The following is a 17,451-nucleotide window of genomic DNA, read 5'->3' as shown; positions in this document are numbered from 1 at the left end:
GAGATCTTGTCTCAAAAAAAAATGTATAACTTTGGAAATTAGACTTTAGTAAAAGGGAAATATGTTAGACATTGGCAACGAAAACCTGGTAGGTTCTATAAATAATTTCATTGAATTCAAGTGAAAGGATTTCTTCTAGATTACTTCTGTATTTTTTCAAACATTAAAAATATTTTATATATGCAATTGTCAGGGAATACATGTTAAAGATAATTTCCATGGGCACTGGGAATGATTATTCACTGTTAAGCCACATTATAAAATGTTCTTCTGATTTTCTTATTAATCAGTTTCAAAGATATATTTGATTTACTTGAATGTGAGTGTGTCTGTGTATCTATGTATTGGTGTGTATGCAAATATATATATATATGCAAGTGCCCATGGAAACCAACCAGGGACATCAAATTCTTTTGAGCTAGTTATAGGTGTGTGTGAGCTACCTGATGAAGATTGGAATCAAAATTATAGTCCTCCATTGTACTGGAAAGCACTCTTAACTACTGAACCGTATCTCCAGGCTCCTTCTCAGTAATCTTTAAATTAATGTTTTAAGACAATTTTAAGCTACACAGTGCTTACTTAAATTCTAGAATTTTAAGATTCTACATTGTATTTTATACTACTAAGTAAACTGTATCCAGATGTGTGGTTGTCTCCTCAAGTTTTCTCAAGAAGCCTATTTCTTCTCATGGATCTTTTTTATAAAATTGATTTTGCATCATATTGCACAATCTCCAGGCACTGTGATATTTTAATTGCTTAAAGAACCTGCAGTGCTGATAATAACAGCGCTGAGATGACCCCCATTTGGTGCTACATATTCTGAGCAGTACACGAGACTCCCCCAGTAAGTAATTGCTCTAACTTTCCTCATTTTGCAAACACCAACGCGTTCCGTGACTTGTTCAGCATCACGTCATGAACAGCTAGGAATAGTGCTGTTCTATTTACAGTACTGTAGCTGCAACTGGGTATTGGCTTTTTTGTTTGTTTGTTTCCTTTTCTTGAAAATAGAGTATTTTCTAACATAATATACCCTGATTATGATTTTCCCCCTCTACTCCTTCTAGCTTCTCCCCACCTTCCCTCTCATCCTATCCATTTCCTTTCTGTCTCTCATTAGAAAACAACATGATTCTAAGAGATAATAATAGAATATAACAAAATAAAATATAGTAAGATAAAACCAAAATATCACATTAAAGTTGGCCAAGACAAACCAGCAGAAGGAATAGAACCCAAGAGAAGGCACAAAAAAAAAAAAATAAGATACCCACTCCACTGCATGCTCATACAAAGACTAAACTGGAAGCCATTATACATATGGAGAAAACCTGGTGCAGACCCTTACAGGCACTGTGCATGCTGCATCAGAGTTCATAGAGGATTGCTCATGTTGACTTACTGGACCTTGTTTTTGTTTTTTATTTTGTTTTTTGGTTTCCTTCATCTCCTCTGGTGCTTGCTCTCTGCCTTCTCTTCCACAGGGGTGGTAGGTCCCTGAGCTCTGGCAGAGTAGGCTTAAATGTAGAACTACCATTTAGGTTTGAGTTTTCCAAGAGCTCTCTCTCTCTCTCTCTCTCTCTCTCTCTCTCTCTCTCTCTCTCTCTCTCTCTCTCTCTCTCTCTCTCTCTCCCTCCCTCCCTCCCTCCCTCCCTCCCTCCCTCCCTCCTCCCCTCCCCTCCCCTCCCCTCCCTTTCCCTCCCTCCCTTCCTCCCCGACCCCAAGTCTGAGGGCCTCTGTATTTGTTCCCTATCTGCTTCAGAAGGAAGCTTCTCTGAGGATGGTTGAGCAAAGAACTGATCTCATTAGGAGTCATTTATTACTATAGTTTTTTTTTTAAATTTTGTTTTGTCTTGTTTTGGTTTGGTTTTTAAGATTAGTAGCATTTGGTTAAAAAAAAAAAAAAAAGAAAAAAAAGATTACGGAAGTACCCTTCATGGCCAAGAAGGAAATGACCCATGGAGAGGCATAATGAAATATGGATTTAGTTAGCCAGGCTGATTCAAATTTCTGGAGTCAAAACCTGAGCAATTTAGCTTTTACACATTTAAACACAGTCAAACTCTGGGAAAAAAGGTTTTTTGTTTTTTTGTTTTTTTTTTTTTTTTTGGTGACAATTATCACAACAAAGCTTAAGGCATAATTACATCAAAATTCTCTTGCAAAGTACATCACCTTTTGCAAAGCACATGTGAGCTCTTCCACAAAAATGGGTTCTATCCACTGAGAAACAATGCTCAGGATAAGGGTCTAGGGAGGAATAATTTGTAATAAGTATAATTGCAAACTCTTTGCAAAGTACACTGGGCCTTTTTCATAAGAATATGTTATATTGACTGCAAAACAATGCTCAGGAGTCTAGGGAATTCAGATAAGGGTTGGCTTCACAAAATAGCAAAAAAATCACCAGGCTATCAAACAACATCCACTCCAGCCTTCTGGGTGAACAGGTATGAATAACTTCTTTTGAGGACAAAAGCCAGTTTGCTTAGCAGTTCTGGTTTCTCCACCACTGTCTGTAAGTACATGGGCCTCCTGTCCTTCCACAGGCCTCTAATTCTCTAGATTTGCAAAGTTTCCTTCTGAGATGTTACTGAAAATTTTCTATGCCATTATAGGGAATTCTTCTCCTTTTTCTATGACCATTATATATTGATTTGCGCTTCCCATAACAGAAAAGATCTTGCTTATTCCCTTCATGTATTTACTTTTTATATGTGTCTTTTCCTTTGACTGAATGATTAAATTTCCTTACTGCTCTTCAAGGCTGAGAGTATCTTTTCTATGTGACCCTCTGCTGGTGAGGCTTTTCACTGGGCTTTTTCCTTGACCAACTGAGCTTTCATATTCATCTTCATTTCTGTCTGAGTTTTCTTCAGTATTTCTATCTCATTATCCATTTCTATTTTTATATCCTGAGCTAAGTTGACATATAAAATTAGTCATCATGCTTTCCTTTCTGTGAAACTCAGTTTTTTCCTTTCCTTCTGAGGATAAAATTATGACATCCAATTATTAATCAATTAAGACACATTTTGTGTTCTAAGTAATTTTTTTCAGAATTTTAGTTTTATTATAGTTAACGCTACCTCTATGATTTATTTTTATCTTATTATTACACTCCACCCAAAGTTTTATGCTTGCTTACATAATAGAACATAGCTTGCTTACATAACAGAACATAGCAGAACAAGGAAAATCTTGTTTTAAAACTTTCTTATAAACCCAAAAGTGGTGAAATGTTCCATTAAATATCTAGCTTTAACATAGTGTATTATGGTTAATTCACTGTTATAAGTAAACCATGCTACAAAGAACCAAAATATCAAACACACGTATTAATTTTGTATCTAAAATGTTTTGCTGCTAAATGATTCACTGATAATTATTTTTACAATCATTATTATTATAATTTATTGTTAACTGATATTGCTAAATGGAAATGATAAAAGACATTGAAATTTTAATGAAAGACATATATGAAAGTAAGGGTAAAATAATAAAGTTGAGATTACCTATCTTTTAATTCTTTTTGTTAGGTATATTTTAAAATATAATTGTTAGTTCAACTAATGACTGGTCTTTAGCCTCGCAAGAGGCCATTTAAACATAGAGAGTAACATTAAAAAGAAGCTGTGTGTGCATGTACAAATGTGCTGGTTTGTATTATGTATGTATATATGTATGTATGTATGTATGTATGTATGTATGTATGTGAGTGCATGTGTGTATGTGTGTGCAAAATCAATTACAGAGTAAAGTGGCAGAACTTACCAATAGGGTCATTTTTAGGGTGCATTTTTGAGTGTGATAATGAACAATACCCTAAGGGACTATTGTCAGATAATGTGCTTTCAAAAAAACATTTAGTTGTCTCTTGGATAGTATTTTTTATAAATGAAGACTTTATATTTTAGAAATGGTAAGTCAACTATTCTTTGTTTTCTGCTATGGATATACTTCTTTTAAAAATGCAATTCAGTTAATACACTTTTCCAAATGTTTCAAAGAACTTATGCTAAAATATTCCTTAGGGGCTGTGTTAACTCTATGTTCATAAATATAAACATTTCCATTTTCTGTTTATTCAGAATATTGCTAGAAACTGATTTAAACAATTTATGCAAGGCTTTTGTGGTTATGTGAGTTAATTAATTTAGTTGTTTACTATTTCAAATTCATTGACCCTTCAGTGAGTTAAGTTTTTTTATTAAAAAAAATCCCCAAAACTAGATAGAAACTGCTAGACTAAATAGTAAGAAGTTATTTAGTTAATTTATTCTCTGATATTTATTGAAAGTGGAGCTGGGTAATTCCCAGGTGAAAACTGCTAGCATATCATTTGGGCGTTTCAGCTTTTTTGTCAACACCAATGACATTACAAGCTGTTAAAATCTAATGATGTATACCTGTAAGGCCTTGGGGAACTCATGGCCCCATCCCACTGTGTATGCACTGCTTATTTATCATATTCTCATGGTACTATCCTTTATGTTTTGATACTAAATACCATGAGATTCTTCTGGATGTTGCTTCACTTAATGGTACACATCCCAGAATGCCTGATTTTGTTGTAGTTGTTGCCTTTAAAAAAATTGGTTTTACGTTTTATGGATGTTTAATTAAAATATAATTGTATCTCCTTTCCTTTCATCCCTATCAACTCTCAAGTCCCCTCCATCCAACGTCTTCCATGCCTGCTCACTATCAAATCAATGGCCTCTTTTTCCTTGATTGTTATTGTTATATAACACAGACACATATATGTGTGTGTTATGTAATAATATATATGTATTACATATATGTATGTATATGTGTATATGTACATGTATATATATAACCTGTCCAGGCTATTTCTTTTGTGGATTGTGTATATAACTTCTTATTTTATATCCAATTAGACTACTCATCTTTGGGAGATGATAATTCTCCCTCTCTTAGCAATTATTAGTTCCTGTGGTTCTTTGTCTGGAGTTGGGAGTTTCTTGTGAGATGTTTGCTTTTCCACATTACCATACTTATTGATATTGCCATTGTTCAGAGAGTTCTTGTTAATGGAGACATTTCTATAAAAGACTGTTTTACAGCAGACATCCTGGCATTCTAAATTTTACAATTTTTTTTACCTTAACTTCTTTGATCTTTTTTTTTTTTTTTTAACCAAGACTTGACCTTTATTATTTGAAAAAGCTGCATATTTATTTCACTTTCTGACTGTGCTTGTTCCTTCAACACCTTCACAACAATTTTCTGCTCCTCAATAAGGAAAGCCTGCTTGATCCTGTCACGGACACACTTGGCACACATGGACCTACCGTAGGCCCTGCTGACATGCTTCTTGGTCATAGACAACCTCATAAGGACTTTCGGTCTCACAGCACAAACCCCTCGAAGCCTGCCTGGGCACACACCGCATGCCGATTTAGGTGCTTTCCCAACCTTCTTGGTATAAAGGTAAACAATCCTGTTGCCAGGGGTTTGAGACAGCCTAGTTTTGTTAGAGGCTGTGTTGTAGGAAAGCCTACGACGGTATGTCAAATGCTGGACCATTCTTAGTGCCTCTAAGCACCGTCCCGGAAGAGGAACTTTTTTGATCTTGCCTTAGCCATAAATACCGGAACTGGGAGGCTGATGTTCCCATTGAGACGGGGCTTTCCATGATCCGTAGATTTCTACATGTGTTCAATTGTGGTTTTCTATGATAGTCTCTACTTGTTGCAAAGAGAGGATTCTTTGACTGAAGGCAAGAGCTGTCCTTATTGTGTGACTTGGGGTTTCACTTTGTACAGTAGTCTGATCTTAAACTTCTGCCCTCAAGCCATCCTCCTGCCTGCCCATGTAGTTGGTACTAAAGGAGTGCTGTGGATGATTGATTGATAACTAAAGCTAATTGGCCAGTAGCCAGGCAGGAAGTATAGGCGGGAGTAGAGAGAGGAGAACTGGGGGAACAGGAAGGCAATGAAAAGAGACACCAGCCAGGGAGCAGCATGTAAAGGCAGCAGGTAAAGACACAGAACACGTGGTGACATATAGATTAATAGAAATGGGTTAATTTAAGATTTAAGAACAGTGAGCAAGAAACCTGCCACGGCCATACAGTTTATAAGTAATATAAGTCTCTGTGTGTTTACTTGGTTGGGTCTGAGTGTCTGCAGGACTGGCAGGTGAGAGAGATTTGTCCTGACTGTGGGCCAGGCAGGACAAGAAAAACTCTAGCTACAAAGGAGTGTATAACTCTGCATGTCATTGAATTTATAACTTAAGCATGTCATTATAGCACTTGCATAGCTCTTCCCATTGCCTATGTTAGTACTCTAGAAAACATTCATCTTAATGGAGTACCTGCTGTGATCCATAATCTGTGATTTTTAAAAATAAAATGCGTATTTTAATGAAAAAAATTATACAATATTCTAATCTCATCCCCCTAACTATTCCAAGATCCTCCCTACTTTCCCTGACCCAACCAACTCCATGATTTCTTTCTCTCTCTCTTTAGAAAATGAACACACAAAAACACAAACCAAATAGAAAAAACACTAGAAACACAAATGCACACACACACACACACACACACACACACACACACACACACACACTCATATACACACTTCATAAAAACACAAAATCAAAAAACCTTACAATAAAAGTAAAAGACTAGTAAAATAAAAAATGACCAAAGAAAGCAATATGAGACAAAAATTCTATGAAAATATCACTGAGTTCCTTTTGTGCTGGCCATCAACTACTGGGCACAGGGGATGCCCTTAAGTATGGTTTATACATCAAGTGAGACACCACTGGAGAAATCTAATCTTGCCTTTGCATGTGATTGTCAATTAGAGGGAGCTTCTTGGTTAGGGATGGGAGTTCATACCCACTCTCCCTTTTCAGTGATGGGATTCTGTATTGTGCCCCAGACTCTGTGATTCATAACCTATCAGTCCCGTTGTATCTGGGAAATACCATTTCCTTGGTGTCATCCTTCCTCTGTGACTCTTACAATCTTTCTGCTTGATCTTCCATGTAACTACCTGAGCCTGTAAGTTTTGACCATTGCTTCTCTTCCTGAATTTCACAGTCTTACAAGCATATATGGATTTATTTTAAACTGGTTTGTTGTATTAGTTTTATAAAGGTGTGTTGCTAGAGTTTTCCGCCTTGCCCACAGTCAGGACAAATCTTTGTCACCCGCAGTCCCACAATCCACTTATAAAATAATCACTCAGACTCTTATATCACTTATAAACTATATGGCCGTGGCAGGCTTCTTGCTAACTGTGCTTATAGCTTAAATTAGTCCATTTCCATAAATCTATACCTTGCCACGTGGCTGGTGGCTTACTGGCATCTTCACATGCTGCTGGTCATGGCGGCGGCTGGCAGTCAGTCCTTCTGCCTTCCTGTCCTTTTATTTCTCCTCTCTGTTAGTCCCGCCTATCCTTCCTGCCTAGCCACAGCCGATCAGGTTTTATTTATTGACCATTCAGAACAACTTAACATACAGACCATCCCCCAGCACAGCCAAGTGCAGACCATCTCAGACACCTGCACTCAGGCCCATGGTCCTAATCATCCTCTATGCGGACCTGCTGGGTAACGCCACAAAGAACCCAAGAAGGGCTCCCACAGGACATACAGAACATCCCACAGCAAAGGTGTTTCTTTTTAACTGAATATGAAATTGATTGTCATTGTTGAAAGGTAGTGTTTAAGTGAATCTTGACCCAGAATCAAAATACAAAAATCAGGCCACAGTTGGTGCAAATAAATTCCCAGTAGAGAAGGGAATACGGCATCTCACACTCCATTTGCTCTCACTGGTGATCTAACTTACAGTGCTTACCCAAACTGGCCTTTTTCATTCCTAAATAATTCTTTAAGAAACCCACAAATGGAGTTACAGCATCTTCACAGAAGTCCAGCAGAGCCAGAATGCTGTCTGAAGCAATGTTCTCACCTCGAGTAGAGAGGGTGGGTTTTTTGAAATTAGCAAGGATGGCTTTGATATATTCTCCTGTCTGTCATGAAAGACTCCACTTCATCCGGCTTGTGTTCTTTCTGACTGCCTCTGATTGATTCCATGTAATCCTGATGTGCTCTTTGCCGTTGCCTTTCATGAAGCCAATTTCCTGCAGGTGGTAGTTCATTGCTTTATCATAATACAATGATAGCGTGTGTTATCTTTTTTTTTTCTCTAGTCAAGCTGAGGTATTATCTGCAGAGATAATAAAAATATTTTCCTTTAGATAACATTTCAGATATGTCACCTCATTAAACCTTTCTGAGCTCTCTTGATAGCTTGTAAATGATGCCATGTCCACTTGAAAAATGGGAAAATAGAGACCTTGCAAGTAAAACAGGTTGTCTTTCTATTGCAAGCAATTCTCCAGGATTGAAATGTTATTCTGGAATAGAATTTCAACTTTTTTTTTCTCTTTTCCATTAACCTACGTCTAGACAGATATGTTCAGGAATGTATGCATTGCTCAATAATAGTAGAGCCTAGGTGTATATCAACTTTCCTACTCTTTCCCTAATACAAGAACAGTTCCTAAATTTTACAGCCTTTGTGAAGTATTTCCAAGTAGATCATAACTGCAAGATATATACATTTTCCTGGTAGCTTATGTGAGACTCCTATTGATAAGAATAGAGATAATCAGCCCATACTTGGCACATTCTTTCACACAAATGATCACATCATTCATATTAGCAGCAGATACATAGAAGAATTAACGAGGAGAGTGTAACTGGCATCACCTGTTTGACCCACTGGCATCATAGACATTTTGCAGAGAAACTTTCTAGGTGATATGGTCACTAACTTGAAATTCTGTGTCTTGAAACTTTCAACAACTTGGAAAGCATATCCAACTCTATGGTGGTATTTTATTTGTTCTGAAATGTGATTTTAATTGTATGTTAATAAATAAAGTTGCCTGGGGGTCTGAGCTATTAGAGCCATATAAAGAGCGTGGTGGTGGTGGTGGTGGTGGTGGTGGTGGTGGTGGTGGTGGTGGTGGCACATGCCTTTAATCCCAGCACTTGGTAGACAGAGCTGGGTAGATCTCTGTGTGTTCAAGGATACAGCCAGAATTGGAGACACACGCCTTTAAGAACTGGAGGGCTGTACTTACAGGCAGTGACGAGGCAGTCACATGTTTGTGTTTACAACCAATGAGAAGGCAGAACAGAAAGACTATATAAAGACAAACACACAGGAAGTAGCTCTCTTTTGGAGAGGTAGGACCACCGCAGGAAGAAGGGTAAGGTTTTAGCTCTGAGCTCTGACCTCTTGGCTTTCTCTTTTACATTGGTTATGTGTTTCTTATTTAATAAGACAGTTGGTTACATCTACACAACTCCTTAAGAATACACTAAGCTGCAAACTAACTTTGCTCTGATGCACATCAGCTTCATTCCTCCCATTGTAGCTGTTCTAGAAGCTATGGCAACACTGTTAGAAAAACAAGAATTTGTTCTTTCCACCCAAAACAATCTGTTGGCTCTAATAACTGAAAGAGTAGCATTTAAAGTATTTTATTTACTTGGATGGTTTACCCTAAATTTTTGCAGAAATGGATATTGATACCTAGATCAATACATACTTGGAAACAAAATTTATTTAATTGAGGTGTTATCATAATAACTGACTACTGATCACAGGAACTAAGAACATCCTCTTAGCCTGCATTTCATTAAACAGTGAAGTAGAGAAGTCATGCCTACTTTACACATGTTCATTCCTATATTTGCTTGCTGGAGATAAGGGTCTCAAACTAGTGGGTTCAAGTCTTCTTTTCAGCTTATTCATCAAGTACACTGGGCAGCAGCTGTGCCCCACAGTGGAAATGCAGCCATGTCCCACAGTAGGAGTGCAGTTGTGCCCCATAGTGGGAATTCAGCCATGCCCCATAGTGCCCTGCTCTGCTCCATGCTCATGATCATCAGACTGAGTTGTCTTCTTTCATAAGGAATGAAGTATTTATAAAGAATGCATGTGTTTTGCCTCCATCTCTCCATCCTCGGGGTGGGGGTATGTCAGAAAATAAAACAACACCAGCAATTAAACAAAAGGCCTGAGAGGTTGTCGCAGCCTGAAACAGATGTGCACTATTCTTCAATGAGGACAGTCTGATCAAGGTCATTTAAGAACTACGAAGGAAGGAAACATTAATTTTAGCATGGCAGAGAAAGATTCTGATTTCCCACATTGGGGACAACTTGAAGGAGACAGAATAGAGGTAAGGAGGGTGGCAGAGAGAGCCTTGAAAAGGGCAAATAGAAAATGCATGGCATTTTTACTGTGTATTAATAATAACAAGCATGACCTAGATTCCATGTGGTGTGATTTTATAATAAGATAGAGGCAAAATGCAGAGCTCTACTCAAGGTGCTAAATGGCACATGCTCTTATAAAGTAAAAATTCTGATACATCAAGAGAAAAATTTCTTTGTATAGATACCCATTATTTGCGATTGAACAATTTGTTATTGCCATTTAGAAGAAGTAGCTGATAGCCATTGAAACACTATTCTACTCAGATGAGGATCCTGGGATGACATCAGGGCAAGAGAGCAAACATGGATATTCCAGAAAGATAAAGCAGTTAAACATCTTCCAACTGATAGGCAAACGTGAAAGCATCAGGATTGATGGCACTTAATGACCCACTCTCCATCATAGAGCATACCACACTAACTTTGGCTTTGACTCCTTAAAGTATTTACTTTTTATTTATATGAATTTTTGCATATCTGCATGTGTGGGTACTCTCAGAGTCCAGACACTGATTCCCTAGAGCTGGAGATACAAGTGGTTGTGAGGTGCTGATGTAGGTGCTGGGAGCCAACCTCTGGTCTTCTGGAAGAAAAGTAAGCAAACATTGGTCAGCCATCTCTGAATGCCTCTTAAAGCATTTGCCACAGATTTCCCTTCTTACCATTTTCTAAGACTTGTATTGTGTCTGTCATCAAATGAAAGTATGCTTTGAGATGAGCACAGGGCAAAGGGAATGTCACGGGCCAGTGACTCCATATCTTGTACTTTTAGTGTTGTGTGTTTTTACAGAACTTGTCAAATCTTGTATACATTGGAAACACTGCATATGTCTAATTTTGTTTATTATTTTACCTAAGAGAATTCAACAATTTAACCTTAAAGTGAAAACAAAGGGCTTACCTTCGTTCTCATGTTCAGCGGCCACTTATAGAAACTCGATAGCTTAAGTGTATTCTAAACTTTTGAGCCTCTCCTTGAAACTTCAGGTTGGTGTGAATGTCACATGCTAACTTTTAAAGTATGATTGGCAGGGAGGGCCTATGCCTTCTTACTGCTCTGGGAACTTCGAACAAAGCAGGAAGATGATGAAGGGCATTGTACCAGTTGAGTCTTTTAATTAATCCAGTGCAGCAGCAGCAGCTAAACTGTGGTAACAGGATTCACTTGTCAATGCCCACTGCCAAAGGATCTCGGGGATTAATTTAGCAAGGACTCACTGTGAACTCTTTAACTTCTTTTGAATTTTCTTATATTTATAAAATATGCAACTGCCTGGATGAATAATTACCCAATTTTTTAATAAGAGTAATACATTTTTGCACTGTTCTCATTGTTCTTTAAATTGTTCCTTTGTTTTCCTTTTTCTAAAGTCTTTACAGATTAAAGACCCAGGCTAAGTATGAAGCAGTGAGCCTGGGCAGCTCTGAGGTTATTTGTCTCTTTCTTTATTTTTCAATAACTAAATACACTAGTCTTCATTGACCATCTAGCTCCATCTACCTATTATCCCCCCTTCCCATCCTTCATTTAGCAGAGCAGTGTAACACGAATCTTAAAACGTCTTATTAATAAAAAACCCAAAGCCAGGTATTGGGATGAATGCTGGAAGATCAGAGAAATAGAACAAGCCACATCCAACCTCACCTTGCCAGTTCCTCAGCTAATCTTGTTTCCTCAGACTGAAAGCCTCTGAGTTCTTATCTGAATGGATCTCACCTGAACTATTGCTCAAAAGCCTAAAAGCTTAAAAAGCCTCTAGTTCCTGGTCCTCATGCCTTATATACTTTTCTGTTTCCTGCCATCACTTCCTGTGATTAAAGGCATGTGTCATCATACCTGCTTGCTTTCAGTGTGGACTTGAACTCACAGAGATCTGGATGGATCTCTGCCTCTGGGATGCTAAGATTAAAGGCATGTGCTACCACTGCCTAACCTCTATGTTTAATATAGTAGCTGTTTTGTTCTCTAACCCCCAGATAAGTTTATTTGGGTGTACAATATATCAATCACATTTCAACCATAGAGACCTGGACAGACAGAAAGTGACAGAGCTGTGTAGGAAGAGGAAGTGAGGTAGGTGGGTTAAGATAGCCAATGAGAGGGCAGAAGAGCAAGGCAATAAAGGCATGGGTAGACAGGAAGTAACTCATATTTGGAAGCACAGAGTTGGTGAGGTAAGATTGGCTGGTGGCTTTCCCTATTTCCCTGATCTCTCTAAGGCTTTCATCCCTATATTTTGCTCTATGTTTTTTATTTAATAAAACCATTTAGAAATTCATCTGCAGAGTAGTTTGATTTACTACAATGCTTTGTTGATCATATTAATTATAATATTCTTAGGAAAAATTGTATGAACTATATATGGAATTGTTAATGTAGAAATACAATAGGTACTTATTTTTCAGGTATGAAGATTCAACAATATGTTCTGTTGAGTTTGAGAGAGAGAGAGAGAGAGAGAGAGAGAGAGAGAGAGAGAGAGAGAGAGAGAGAGAGAGAGAGGAATATTTGCCAAAAAAAGGAAATGCTGCTACAGATGATTCAATTTAAAATTAATTATTTGTGTTAGAAGGCAGGCCATCCAAAAGGGGCTAACTACATTTCTAACTTAAAAATTTTCTAAGTTCAAAGTTATAAAATACACCAATTAGGTCATAATGATATGTGTTTTGAAAAGTAGTATGCAATGTTTTTGTGTTAATTGTAACATGTATAATTTTAAAGGGCCATAAAAAATAAGAACATCTTTTTCTGTTACAGTTTTTTCCCCTGAGAAAAATAGCAAATATTTTTAGAAAGAAACTGATTTGAAGAATAAGAAAATAAGGTTATCAAAAATAAAGTGGAATATCTTATAGGATGATCTTTAAAATGAAACCAAAACTCAATAAATTTCTTTTTCCCATGGAATGGTTTTCATGTAAGAAAAATTCTATATTTTTAAACTGGAAGGGAAATTGTCATTAATATGTATATCATGAATAAAATCAGTTTTATCTTAGAGACATCTTTTCATGTCGAGTAGATGTTGACTGATTTCATATACTACAATATGGGTTTTTGTATTATAAAGTTTAGATCTCTGACTTTGTTCCAAGAATATTAAATCCATGTTGGGAGGGTTTATTTCTTACTGCTTAAATCTTTCTTTGAATTTGCATACTCAGCAAGAGATTGATTGGAACCAATAGGGAATCTTAAAAGCCACTTGGTGTCAAGTATGCTGCTGTTCTTTCCTCAGAAGCTCCCCTTTCTCCACATCTCTCTTCTGTTGAGTGCATATATACTAGATAAGTAAAACAATTTAGGCACTGATACGCATTACTGAGGTGAAAGGCAGCATTAATCCAAAATTCATCTATCTATCTAAATAACTATCTATCATTTACTGGTATGACAAAAAAAAATGATGATTTGTATTGTAAGGGTAAATCACTTCACAAATGGCCTGTGACTTTCCTCTTTCATGTTCTTGGACTGTGGACTTGAATATAGAAATCTGCGATGTGCGAATTATGTCTTTAGATGCACATTCCTTTCTAATGTCTCTACATGCTTCTTCACCCACAAAAAAAAATAATTTTTATTATAGCTCATTTGCTTTTTTAGAAGGTGGATGATTTCAATTCCATTATAGGATAAATTTTGGTTACATGCCACCAAAACAAACCCTGCTCTGATCTCTTCTGAACTTCTAGGCTGGGGTCATAGTTCATAATTCTCTGGGGTTTATCTACTCACAGTAGAAAGTATGTTACCTCTTCTGGGGTACAGAATTCCATGTGGCATTCAGAGGGAATGTTAAAGGAGCAGTCTATAGAGTTGGTTGCTTTCCAATGTTATCTGATGTTAAGAGTCACTGCAAGGGGTCAAAAGGGATTCCTGGGTTTCTATTAACTCCCAGAGGCAATCCCCAGGGGTTGCAGCCACAAATCTGAATTTTCCAACTGATTCTTTTGATCAGGAATGTTTTGAAATACTATACTACAAAGAAACCTGCTAAATACTCTTGAGGGAAAGTACAATTCATGAAGAAGTCTTTAAAGCCTGTTAAGTACGGCTTTAGGGATCCCAGTATAATTTCACTGCTTGAAGCTGAGGTAAAGAAGTCCATACCTCAATCAAGCTATCCTACATGCAAACAGTAATACTTGTACTTTGTAAGATCTGGATACAGAACCACCTTGTTTCCTGCAAATACTAATGCAGAACACTAATTTGGAATAGGGGCAAATCTCGTATCAATGAAAAGAAAAGACACTTAGGTCAGGCCTACCGTTAAACAAAACATCAGGTTTCAGGCCCTCTGCTATGAGTTAAATGACATATTTATGTCTGGCAAGTGTTGATATATTTTAGCAAAACTGAAAGACAAGTTATAGTTTTCAAAGAGTGGTTTTGTAAGACATACATGGAGGGAACCAATCACTGATTATACATAACCCAAATTGTTTCAAGAGGAACAACTCTTCCAATAAATTTACTTGGAGTGAATCCCTTTATAATGAAACTTATTAGTTTCTTACCAGATGCAAGAGAGAAACTAAAGTCGGTAGAATTTGCTTATGAAATCCATACTTTAAAACTCCCTTGAGATAAAAAATAAGAATATTAATATTTTTTCTTTCCAAAAGTTAACACTTGTCTAGACATAATTCTGTCAATTCAGAGTCATACTCCACCATGCAAGGTTTTATGATGTTTAATACTGTTTTTTTCTCCTATTTGTAGCACACAATATATATTGCTTATCCCCTTTGCCGTTTTATTATTTTCTTAAGACTACACTAAATCTGCCAGTTTTCACTTCCAGAGTTATTTACTGAGGTCGGATTAAGTGTCACACATTACAGTCAGGCTCTTGGATGTGGTTATGTGTGACACAGATGCTTGAAATGTTATTCCTGAAGATGTGTTAGAAAGATACATAAATTTGGTATTCGTGAGTTTATATAGTAAATCAGCAATCACCATTTAATACTTCTCCCCTCCTGTGCTCATGAATAGCTGTCAAATGGAACACCTTATTTTAGAAAATTTTAACTACAGCAATATTTTTCTGGATCAGGAGCTAGACCAATGCTTGTAAGTGTCCTGTCCACTGGCAGCAGTTGCTCATGTCTGGAGAAGAGAAGTAGAACATTTGAAGCATGCATGACAGTTGTGTCTTTAGATAGTTCCTACTAAGCTGGCACTGAAGTTTTTTGTTAGTGAGACAGGTTAAGATTCGTGTTACATTTGGCATCCAACTTGTGGGGTATAAATTCATGAAAAAGCCACTTGCTGTGGCCTTGCATTCCCCAGTGGCCTTGCATTCCCCAGCTCAAGCCTAAGCTACACATGGCTGGTTGTGGTGGTGCAAGCTGGTAGGATTTGCTGAAGGATGTGGAGCCAGGAGGATCCCAAGTATGAGACCAGCCTGGGAGGCTTGCTGAGGAGAAGCTGTGGCTAGGCCATGTCACAGATTGTGGTGATGGGACCATGAAGGTGGTAGCTACTGCTCCTCATTGGCAGCAGCTTCTCATCATATTGGTGATGACAGTGATGGTGCTATGGGGACTAAGTGTTCACCACTGCTTGTTCAGAGAATAATTGCCAGGAACATTGTGCTGCAAGGAAGCATTGGCAAAGGTCAGTTTGGAGAAGTTTGGCAAGGCAAGTGATGAGGAGAAGAAGTTGCTGTGAAGATATTCTGTTCTAGGGACGAACATGCCTGGTTCTGAGAGGCAGAGATTTATCAGATTGTGGTGTTACACCATGAAAAAATCCTAGGACTTATAGCAGCAGACAAAAAAGACAATGGCACATGGGCTCAGTTGTGGCTAGTGTTGGATTAGCATGAGCATGGATCCCTTTTGGATTACTTAAATAGATACACTGTTACAGTAGAAGGGGTGATCAAACCCGCTCTGTCCATGGCAAGTGGTCTTGCCCATCTTTACATGGAGATTGTTGGTACCCAAGGAAAGTAAGCTATTGCTCACAGAGATTTGAAATTAAAGAATATCTTGGTGAAGAAGAATGGAACCTGTTGTATTGCAAAGTTGGGACTGGCTGTGAGATATAATTCTGCCACAGATACAATTGATATTGCTCCAAACCACAGGGGAGGCACAAAAAAAATCTGCAGGGAACCATGACCATGCCTAACAGTGAATTTGAATTCTCCAAAAAGATGACAGGATCCCACAATGATGATTCCACATGGACTATGATAAAGACATTAAGCTGATTAATCACCTAAAGATAGGCTTTGGACTACAAACTGCTCAGGACAATTTCTAGATGGCTAACTGTGATTATTCAGATTCACAGACTACTTGAGCAAGAACTTAAGACAAGTCCTGCACTTTGCCATTATGCAGAGACTGGACAGATGATGCAGCTAACTCTCCCAGGACTTGACAATTAACCCAAATTTTATCTTTTCAGGATCCCCTAAAGATGCCTTCACCCCCAAACAGCAGGATATAATTTTAAGAACACATTGCTCACATTCCCAAGAGGTGGGGTGGATGTTTTTGTTTTTTAAATGAGTTATTGATATTGTCATTGTTTATAATTGTTGGTTAGAAGTTGTTAATTGTTATTGGTCAGAAAAAAAAGCTAAACAAAGGAGATTAGATACAGGGTTCTTGTTTAAAAGAAAGAAAAACCAAAAAGAGGATATAGAAAAGGGTAGATTACTGAATTTACTCTGAAAAGAAAAAAGGGAAGATATAAAATGATAAGATAAAAAGTAGATTTTTAAATCTACTCAGAAAAGAAAAAAGAGAGAATATAGATATAGTAAGATAAAAATGTAGATTGTTGAATCTACTTTTAAAAGGAACTACTTGTTTTAAATAGGATAAGTAATGAAATTTTTGTCTGAATCTGTCAAATGTTAATGGATTAGACATTGTTAATGTAATTCTTGACTGTATATATTGTATATACTTATTGTATATACTTTTTCCTTATATTAGTTATAACTTTTTTTATTTAAAAAAAGGGAAATGTGGTTAATATATTGTGCACCCTAATAAACTTTTCTGGGGTTCAGAGAACAGAATAGCCACTATATTAAACATAGAGGTTAGTCCGTGGTGACACATGCCTTAATCCTAGCATTCCAGAGGCAGAGATCCATCCTGATCTCTGTGAGTTCAAGGCCACAC

General features: G+C 37.3%; 2 pseudogenes; one reads left to right on the top strand and one right to left on the bottom strand.

Moving 5' to 3' along the window:
* Positions 1-2,154: 2,154 nt before the first annotated feature.
* Positions 2,155-5,575, bottom strand: LOC107401048 (large ribosomal subunit protein eL34 pseudogene; annotated as a pseudogene).
* Positions 5,576-15,772: 10,197 nt separating this feature from the next.
* On the top strand, positions 15,773-16,431 carry LOC107401047 (TGF-beta receptor type-1 pseudogene; annotated as a pseudogene).
* Positions 16,432-17,451: the final 1,020 nt, after the last annotated feature.

Source organism: Peromyscus maniculatus, chromosome 2, assembly GCF_049852395.1.
Source record: "Peromyscus maniculatus bairdii isolate BWxNUB_F1_BW_parent chromosome 2, HU_Pman_BW_mat_3.1, whole genome shotgun sequence".
Taxonomy (NCBI): Eukaryota; Metazoa; Chordata; class Mammalia; order Rodentia; family Cricetidae; genus Peromyscus; species Peromyscus maniculatus.
This window is presented reverse-complemented; position numbering and strand designations above follow the sequence as displayed.